General features: G+C 33.7%; 1 pseudogene; it reads right to left on the bottom strand.

Annotated features, from left to right (window-relative positions):
- Nucleotides 1-394: 394 nt before the first annotated feature.
- LOC117025575 (60S ribosomal protein L27a-like) overlaps nucleotides 395-10413 on the bottom strand; it is a 171464-nt pseudogene continuing 161445 nt past the window's right edge.

Raw genomic sequence — 10413 nt, 5'->3', positions numbered from 1 at the left:
ATTTATGTACACTGAATTGCTTTATTACCTTTCAGAAGAGTAACTAGGACTTTCCATTTTAGAGTATTAGTGAATTAGCTTTGAAATCTAACACAGCAAATATTTAACAGCAACTTACACGGACCAATAAAGGAAGAAAGGCATAGATATTGCCACAGTAAAATAACATGAAGACTCAGAAGTTGGTACAGAATTATCCCATCTGAAATTTGGTTAAAAGACAATGACACACACACACACACACACACACACGCACGCACACACACACACACCCCTCCTAAAATAGTAACATGTTCTCTGCTTTTAAACATGAAATAGCAATATGTCCTCTACTTTTTTTTTTTATTTTTTTTTAACACTTGTGACCATTTAATGATTTTCCCTTCATGTGGTATCAAGCTACCAAGACGCAGGTCCCCCCAAGACCCTTAATCTTCTCCTCAGCTACTCTGCCGAGGAATTTGGCCTTCATGATGACAGGCTGCTTTAGGAGCGCTCTCTTACCCAGCACTTTGGAGTAAGTAGCTCGATCGCAACATGTCAATGATAGGAGCAGCTCCAGCCTTGTGTAAAGCAGCACTTACCCGTGTCTGCTCATTGACCAAGGTCCACAGTTTATCAAGATTGACAGTTGGGCAGAAGCTCTGGTTCCTATTTAAGCGATAATGCCCTCATGCCAACTTCCCAAAGTAATCTGGGTGATATTTGTCAAGTGGATCCTGCGGTGATGCATGCCAATGCTGCCAGCATTACCTCAGCCCCCGGGGTGCTTCTGTTGCTTGCCAGTGTGGCCATGGCTATGGCTCACGTGGCCCCGAAGTTTCTGGGTCTTCCTCAGTCTTGATGGCCCTGTCTGCGGCAGAGACAAAAGACTTTGCAAAGTCTAGTGAGGTATCTGTTCTCTGCTATTTCAAATGGCCATAAACAGTTGGAACATTAGTTGTGTAGCTGAGTGATGAGAAAAGTATTGTTGAGCCAGTGCCCTGAATTCTAATCCACCTCCCTATTTATTCTGTTTATGAGGATATCCCATTTTTTAGCCTATTTTGTGAAAGTCTGATAGACTTAGCTCATGTAATGTAACTAGTAAATGCTCTGCCAAGGCCCAGCAAGTTAGAATGGCAAATCCATATGCAGTAATGATGGTGTCTAACAAGCACATGAGTAATCATGATTAGAAGGGAAAAAAGAAACTCCATTTTTTTAGACTAGACTCAGAGTAGAGCTTAAAGCAAACCACCACTGTCTACAACCATCACAAAGAGCCACACTACCCTCCATCACAAATCTATTTGCAGTTGCTGTTGTTTATCTCAGTGTGTTCTGATGCCTAACCAGCTCCCCTCCTGGACACAGTAATTCTCCAAATGCTCATATTAAATCCCCACTGAACTTTTGCCCATGAGCAGCAGGCTAGATTAGGCCTAGATTAAGGATAGTGGTCACTTAGTCACCCACCAGATGGACAACATGATTTCTTTAAAAGAGTAAGTGTGGTTAATTTTTGCAAATCGAGAAAATCACATTTTAAATGCCTTGTCTGCAGGCCATTTACAGCTGATTTGAGAATGAGCACATTGCTGTAAGCTGAAACTTAAATCAATGTTAAGAGTATACAGATAACTTACAGCACTGATCGTACTGCCTTGTGCAAGCTAGAAGTAGGCTACAGCCTTGATTACATTCTTCTGCAACCTACCTGCCACTTCACCTCTCTTAACAAACAAAACACACAATTTGTGGAGGGAAAAAAGGAACAGACAGTGAGGGAGTAAAGAATAATGAAGTTATTCCAACTGTTTATTTAAAAAAGTTACCTGTTATCTCTAGGTCAATATTTTCCATGGATATTTTTAAGTCTGTGTCTTACTCAAACTCACAGTAGTATTAGGTAGTTTTAATCATTCTCTTTCTCTTGAAATTCCTTTTCCCTTGGCTTCCATGAACAGTATAGTCTTCTGATCTACCACACCTGCCAACTTTCTGGTTCATCCATGCTAATCTTTACTACTTTCTCCTCCTCTTTTTAGATTTTAGAGGTCCCCAAGATTTGGTCCTATTTATTATCTTTTCATTGTATCTTTTCTGTCTTGGCGATCACATTCAAACCTGTGGTTTTACTTACTTTTCAACTTATTCATCCCAAAGCTAACTTCTGAGTTCTAGACTCTTATCACCCACTTTCTACATAGTAACCTCATTTGGACATTTCAAAGGGAACTCTATTTCATAACACCCAAAGTTGAACTCAGTTTTTTCCTTAGATACCATGTCCTACTCTAGCATTCTCTGTTTGAATGCATGAGATCACCATCCAGCAAGTTAAGCAAATTAGAATTCTGAAGTTTAAATTCTTCCTTCTTCTTTATCTCCCGTACCAGATACATTTCCACAGTCTGCATTTATATTTTGTAAATATGTGCTTTATCCATAACACCACCACTCTGGTTAAAGGCTCAATTTCACTTGCCCTACTGCAATAAATTCTATCTCATTATCCCCCTTCCCGTCTTGACCACCTTGAATCTGTTCTCACACAGAGGTCAAGGTGATATATTTTAAATACAAATATATTTGTGTTATCCTCTTGCTAATAATCTTCCAATGATGGCCCATTGTTCTTGAGATAAATATGCATTCACGATTCAACCCCTGATTATTCTCTAGGTAATTTTATACTATTCTGCACCTTTCTTTCTGGGCTTCATCTATACTGGCTTTTTTAAATCTGAGTATTCCATTTTGGTCTTAGTACTCATGCCATTACACCAGCTCCAACCTAGAACAATATGACCTCATGAAAGTTACCACCTTCTCATTCATCATATCAGCTTCGTTGTCTCTCCCTGAGGTGAGCCTAGTCAATTGCACAACCTAGAAATAACCCCATCATAACTTCTAATAACTTACAGTTGTTTCCCCGTTATCACAATTTTATATATATATATATATATATATATATATATATATATATACACATATATATATATATATATATATGATGAGCTCCTTAGCGTAACATTCATGTTTATTTGTATTCACCTGAGTGATAACCTAGTGCTAAAACATACGTATTAGACACTCGAGAAATGCTTCCAAGTGTCTAAAGAAAAGACCTGGTTTAGTTTGTATATCATCAAGCTGAATTTCTTCACTATAGTCACTCCAAATTACCTGTGTTCTCCCACTTTTCCACATAATAATTTTACTTTAATAGCATCTTCTTCCAATGTTGCCTCAATATCTTTTATGATCTATGAGGGAGCACAACACGAGGTTAAAAATATGGTTTCTGAAGAAGGCTGCATAATTCAAATGACTTGTCTTCTTTCCAAGCTTTGGGATATTTGGTAAGTTTATTGTTCAGAGTTTTAGTCCCCTTATCTGTGAAAACAGGGATTAATAATATTGATTTATGAGATTATGTGAGGACTAAATAAAACTGTCCTTCAAAAGCCCTTAGAACAGCAATTAACTCAAGCTCAGTAACTATTAGCAAATGTTCTCAATCAAATTTTTCATGTATTAAAAAATTTGAGGGGATATGCAGGGAAATATGGACGCAGATGCTCCATTTTCGAGGGATTGGTCTGTGCAAAGAGTTCTGTAATAGAAACTTGGAATCTATCCAAAAACCTGATACACAAAACTGTTTGTTTATTTATTTTTTTGAGTAACGATGCAGCTCTCATAAACTCTAAGGAGAATACTGGAACAGAACACTATCTTAGATCTTCAAGTACTTCTGAAGGGAAAAATGACAAAATACTGGTCAACAGTTCGTCTTTAGTATAAATGCTTAACGTTTACGCAGATGGTTTTAGTTCTAGTCTTGCTTTGGGTGTCAACTTACAGTATAAACTACTTCATTGGTTTCTATAATGAACATGCTTATTCTAGACTTGATTTTTAAAGAGGATCTTCACTTTGATGAGGACTATTAAAGTTTCAGAATTTTTTAGTTCGTATCAATATGTTTCCGGAAAAACTATTACAAAGTCAGGAAATAACCAGAATAAGAAACAATTTATATAACAGTTGAATTATAATAAAAGATGATAGCTATTTTGCATCTTTTTTATCTGGTTGTTGTGAAAATTATTGCTCATCACAATTATCTTCATTTTTTTGCTGTATTTTAAATTGCTTATCAAATTTAATTTGCTCTGGCACAGAATTATCTATTGTAAACCAAAAGTAGAGATGTATAGGAAAATACTTAATAATTCCCCTTGTTCTAAATTTAAATGGCATGTAAATCTACTGTAGTCATCAGTTAGTTAGACAATATTCCTTTATCTTTTATGGCAGAATTACAGCTAATAGGCAGCTTCAGACATCTTTTTCAAAGGTAGAAACAATATGAAAAATGAATGAATATATGAGCACTGTCACTGACTCCATTCAGGAGATTTTTGTCTCATCCTGAGTACTGCTAGACACAAGAAAGTTATACTTTTAAAGAAGGGTATAAGCAATAATCAAAACAATCTCAAACTGTGGAAATATTTTGAATATTACAACAATCCTGTTAATTTATATTTTAATACATATATAATATGTATATATGCATATATACACATATATATTAATTCCTAATAAATTTATACAAATGGACAATTAACATAAAAAGATAGCTAACTTCATTACTAAAAACCTGTATGCAAATTTAAAGTGATATAATTTTACTAGAATATTGAAAATATTGAAAAGGATTATAATAGTCTGAGGAGAAGGAGGTATTGTAACTATGTACTTACAAACTCAGATTATGTATATAGTATGACCAACTAGAGGACAATTTGAAAATATGTATTAAAACATTTTAAATGTGAATACATTTTCACTCCATTTTTTTCACTCTTAATAATTAATATTGATTATTTTTTCTAATAGGAAAACATTGTATAAGAAGATTTATTTGTAGTAAACTTTTTATTACAGACAGTTTTAGATTTATTTTTTTTTTGAAATGTTACAGATAGAAGCCCCATATAGTGCACACCCAGTTTTTTGTATTATTAATATGGTGTGGTAAATTTGTTACAATTAATGGACCAATATATCTATATTGTGATTAACTGAAGTCCATACTTTATTTAGATATCCTTAGTTTTTACCTAATGTCTCTTTTCCATTCCAGTTCCTTCCAAGCTACCACAGTACATTTAGTCAGCATGTCTCCTTAGACTGTGACTCTTGGCTGTGAGTCTCAGACTTTCCTTACATTTTATGACCTTGACAGTTCTGAAGAATACTGTTAAGATAGTTTATAGAATGTCCCTCAATGAAGATTTGCCTGATTTTTATATATTATTTATTTAATTATTATTTTATTTTATTTTGTTTTTTAATGATTACACTGGAATTTTGTGTTTTTGAGAAGAAGATCACAGAGGTAAAGTGCTATTTTCATCACAAGGGTATATACTATCAGCATAACTTATTACTATCACTTTTTCTTCTTTTTATGTATTCTCTTTTTTAAATTAAATTTATTGGATAAAGAAGATGTGGTATATATACACAATGGAATATTATTCTGCCATAAGACAAGATGAAATAATGCCATTTGCGACAACATGGATGGATCTTGAGATTATTATGCTAAGTGAAATAAGTCTGAGAGAAAGAGTCGAGAGCCATATAATTTCACTGATATGTGGTATATAAAACTGAAAACAACAAAAGACAAAGACAAACAAATGAAGAAACAAAAACTCATAGACACAGACAATAGTTTAGTGGTTGCCAGAGAGTAAGGGGGTGGGGGTGATAGATGAGGGTAAAAGGGATCAATATCTGACTTGTTGATGATAGCTATTCTAACAGGTGTGAGGTGACACCGCATGTGGTTTTGATTTGCATTTCCCTAATAGCTAGTGAGATTAAACATTTTTTCATATATCAGTTGACCTTTTGTATGTCTTCTTGGGAGAAGTTTCTGTTCATGTCCTTTGCCCATTTTTAAATTGGATTGTTTGTCTTTTTTTTTTGTTGAGTTCTATTGGTTCCTTATATATTTTGGATGTTATCCCCTTATCAGAAGCATTATTTGTAAATATCTTCTCCCATTCGATTGGTTTTCTCTTTGTTTTGTTGATAGTTTCTTTGGCCATGCAGAAGCTTTTTAGTTTGCTATAGTCCCGTTCGTTTATTTTAGCTTTTACTTCCCTTGCCTTTGAGGATAAATTCATAAAACCCTCTTTGAACCCAAGATCTGTAAGTTTAGTATCTATGCTTTCTTCTATTCAGTTTATTGTTTCAACTCTTATGTTTAGGTCTTTGATCCATTTTGAGTTAACTTTGGTATATGGAGACAGCAGTCTAGTTTCAGTCTTTTTCACGTGGCTTTCCAATTTTCCCAGCACCATTTATTGAAGAGGCTTTCTTTTCTCCATTGTATGTTTTTGGCTCCTGTGTTGAAAATGATCTGTACAAATTTAGGTGGCTATATCTATCAAATTTTAAACTTGGTCACCTGGATGAGAAAATGATTAGGTTTCTCTACTGTAAAGTGATTCTTTTTCTTCTATCTATACCGTACATTTTGGAAGGAAGTCGTTATTTGTAGTCCACCTTCTTGAGGGCAGACTATCTACATAAATTATTTAGAATCCTTTCGCAGAGATTTGTCTATTCTCTCCCATTTATTATTTTTTTCAATAATTAATTTACATCACTATGGACTCATGGAAGTTTTATTTTAATATCATTTATAATGACATAATTTTTAAAATACTTTCAATGTCCATCATTAGTGATTCGTTAAATAAAGTATGAAATTTATTGTAATGGACTACTACGTAGCGTATTGTATGTCAATATCAACATATATATTGACATGGTAAGATATCCATATCCAAAAAGGCAAGATACTTATTCTTAGTACCATTGTATTTTTACCAAAAATAAAATAAAGTGTGTGAATGAGTACGTATGTATGTGAATATGTTTTTAAAAGTCTGAGGTGAAAGAAAACTACATGTTGAAAGTGACTCCATCTAGATGTTGAAATTATGGAAGTGATTTTTAATTTTCTGTATTATATAGTTCTAACTATTTTTGTTTGGAAAGTTTTCATACTGGATACATATTAGTTTTATTTTTTGTCTTTAAATGTTTTCCATGTTGAATCTGTTTTGCAATGAGCATCATTACCCACCTCTGACTGCTTAGTGTTACTTTCTTCTTGCATAATATGTAGTGACAAACAATCTGCTCATTCAAGGTCCGTTTATATGGGTCTGCCCACCCATAGAACGGAAAGAGCTACCATTTGTTACCTGTAGTGAGTGCTATGTCCTCCGCATGCATCCTCTGACTTCATCATGCAAAAAACTTTTGAAGATGTATTATATTCATCTCTATTACAGTGATGAAGGTCCTGAGACCTCTAGAACTTGTAGTGAATCCCACAGTAAAGAAAAGAGTCAAGTTTTAATCAATGATATGTTTAAATCCCAAGTTTATGTTTTCAGTCATTATGTTACATGTGGGCACGTAAGTGTGTACTGTAAGTGTGATACAAGACTGTCCTCCACTCCCCTATCTAATACCACTTGCTTTCTCTTACTCACATCTTCCCTGGTTCTTCAATTCCATGGCGTTAAGTCTTATGTCAAAATACTGCTTGAGTCCTCCTTTATTTGATAACTCATCCAAAAGAGTCATCTTTTGTTTTTCCCTTAAATTTCAAATGTAATCATGATGATATACTGCCTTTTGATTCTATACACTTACAGTTATGAGGTCGACAATATTTCTAACAAATTTGGGAAATACCAGGCCCATGTTCTTATAGGTCATATTCAGAAAATCAGTGTCTGTTGCATTGGTTAGCTGTATTTGTGATGCACTCAGAGTTTTTCATTAGCTTTTAATATTGATTTTGTGGAAAGATAAAATATAACCCCCACCTTTGAGAAGGACAAGCATAATTTTTAAAAAATGAATTATCCTTCAAGAAGGAATTCTATTGTAATTAAAGACTAAGTATGAAGTAATCATTCTTTCCTTTTGTTTGACTAAGTTTAGTAAATTGTTTGTGCACTTGCGTATTTTAAATACATTATGATCACAGACCTTGACATCTGGTTCAATTGGGTTCTGAACAAAAGTCTTAACTGAGGTTGAATTTTATAATACTCTGCTCTATTTCAGTGAGCTTTTGCATTTGTTTTTTCTGATACCTGAGGTCCTCAGAGATATGTATCTCATTAATATTTAAGGACTTTCACCTTAATTTTAAATGTTTTAAAATTGTTTTAATGCTTTTCAATGGTTATGATATAATTTTTAGGTAATCACATGAAATCATAAACATAGCTACTGTAGGAAATAGTTAAATTTCAAAATTAAAACTGCTGTTAATTACTCAGAATGTAAATGTTCATAGGGAACAGAAATATTTTTAAAGATTTCTGGTCCTTTTGGTCCTTTTTTTTTTCTTTCTCCATCACCATAACTCAATGTTATATAACTCACAAATTATATAACAGAAACTCAATGTTACATCTAATTTTGAGATGTCATTTACTAGCTGTGGAGGTTATAAGAATCTTACATTACTGAAAATGTTACCTAGTTTGATGGTTTTGCTCTCATTTTATTCTGAACAAACCCCATGCTTCGGGATGTCAGTGTTTTAAGGAGAAAAGGGGTCTCTTTGAGTAGTCTTCTGTATTATTGATTTACTGTTTATAATAAGTATGGCTATCACCCTCAAACAATCACCTTCCTCAGATTATACTTTCAGTATAATATTTTTCAATACGTTGTAGAGATGTTCTTTGAAAAGTATTTAATTGTTGTGAACAATAAAGTGTAACAATTAGGCAAGGTTCAAACTGATCCCATTGAAAGTTTCTATATGTTAGGGTAATCTAAATGTGTGTTAAATTTGGTAATGGAATGATTCTAAGTGACACTGAACTTAGTAAAGAAGTTTAGCAACACAAAGTAAGTTGCAGAATGATCTGAGTAGCACACCGGAATGCTTTGAGTCAATCAGTGTCAAACCATAAGCTACTGTGATTCAGAACTAAGCTAACAATTTGGATATTCATTTTATGTAATCCTCATGACAACTAAGGGAGATAACTATTGTTATATTCATTGTACAAATGAGAAAACTGGAGCCAATGAATAAATGCATTAAGGAAACAGATCTGGGCAGATAAAATCAAGAAAAAGAAACTTCTTAGACAAACATTTCTAAACTCGGAAATCATCAAAAATTTACATAGGTAGAAATTAGCAATTACTATTCAAAAATAATTTTTTAAGAGGTAATGATCACAAGCCTCTATGAAGACTTCACAAAAGTTGGCTATGTGATTCTGCTTCTAGTCTAAGATGATAAGTGGCCACAAGATATTTAAAAACAAATGAATTATATCATTGAGTAAGAAATCTCATTGATTATAATTTTTTAACGCCCCAAATCATGTCACTTTGGGCTCCTTCTTCTGCACCCACTGTCACATAATTGCTCTACTAAAGTTTTTCTATTCATGTTGTTACTTCAGGGAATGAAAATAAATTAAGTGGAAATACATTGATGGCTCTGGTTAGTGAAGAGGTCAAATAAACTCCTGGCCCTGCACTCTGCAGCCACAGGAGGCAGTGGCTTCCACATCAAATGGTTCTGCTGAAAAGATCTGCATCATAGGAAGTGAAAATATTTGCTTCTTTGGAGATTTTAGGGCCAGAGAGAAATATATATATTGTTTTCATTAATTAGGTACAAAGGACTCCCTATTTGTAATAATCAATCAGGAAAGCCAAGGAGAGAGTGATAGATTTTGGCTAAGATAAACATAGCCTTTAAAAGTGTATGCAGGTTTTCTAAGAATGTTTAGGATGGCCTGATTTAACAAATAAAACTACAAGATGTCCAGCTAAATTATAATTTCAGAGAAACAATGAATGATTTTTTTACTATAAGTGTGCCCAAAATATTGCTTGGTAGGCACTTATATTTTAAAAAATTCCTTGTTGTTCATCTGAAATTCAAATCATCTTGGGATTCTATATTTTATTTTTCATCCCTACTAGAAAGTGTATCAACTAGAAGACATTTTGGAAATATGGAAAATAAGATGATGGTTCAATAACTCTTCAGGAAGAAGAATGAATATATCAAAATAAAGGTCTCATATATTTGCTCATGGGTTAACATTTTTCTGGGCCAAAGCACATTAAGCATGAAAAAACATGACAGGTCCCTGAAATAAGGGTGAGGTGGCCACTCTCTTTTCAGTTCCGTGGAGGTCAGTGCACTGCTCTCTATAAATGATGTTGCCTTACCTGCTCAGGATACAAAGGCCTACATATCACATCTATTTCAACTCCTGCGTTTTCTAGCCTTTGTTATTAATAGGCATTGGCTTGGCTTGATCTTTATTGGGT

Source organism: Rhinolophus ferrumequinum, chromosome 8 (genome assembly GCF_004115265.2).
Source record: "Rhinolophus ferrumequinum isolate MPI-CBG mRhiFer1 chromosome 8, mRhiFer1_v1.p, whole genome shotgun sequence".
Taxonomy (NCBI): Eukaryota; Metazoa; Chordata; class Mammalia; order Chiroptera; family Rhinolophidae; genus Rhinolophus; species Rhinolophus ferrumequinum.
This window is presented reverse-complemented; position numbering and strand designations above follow the sequence as displayed.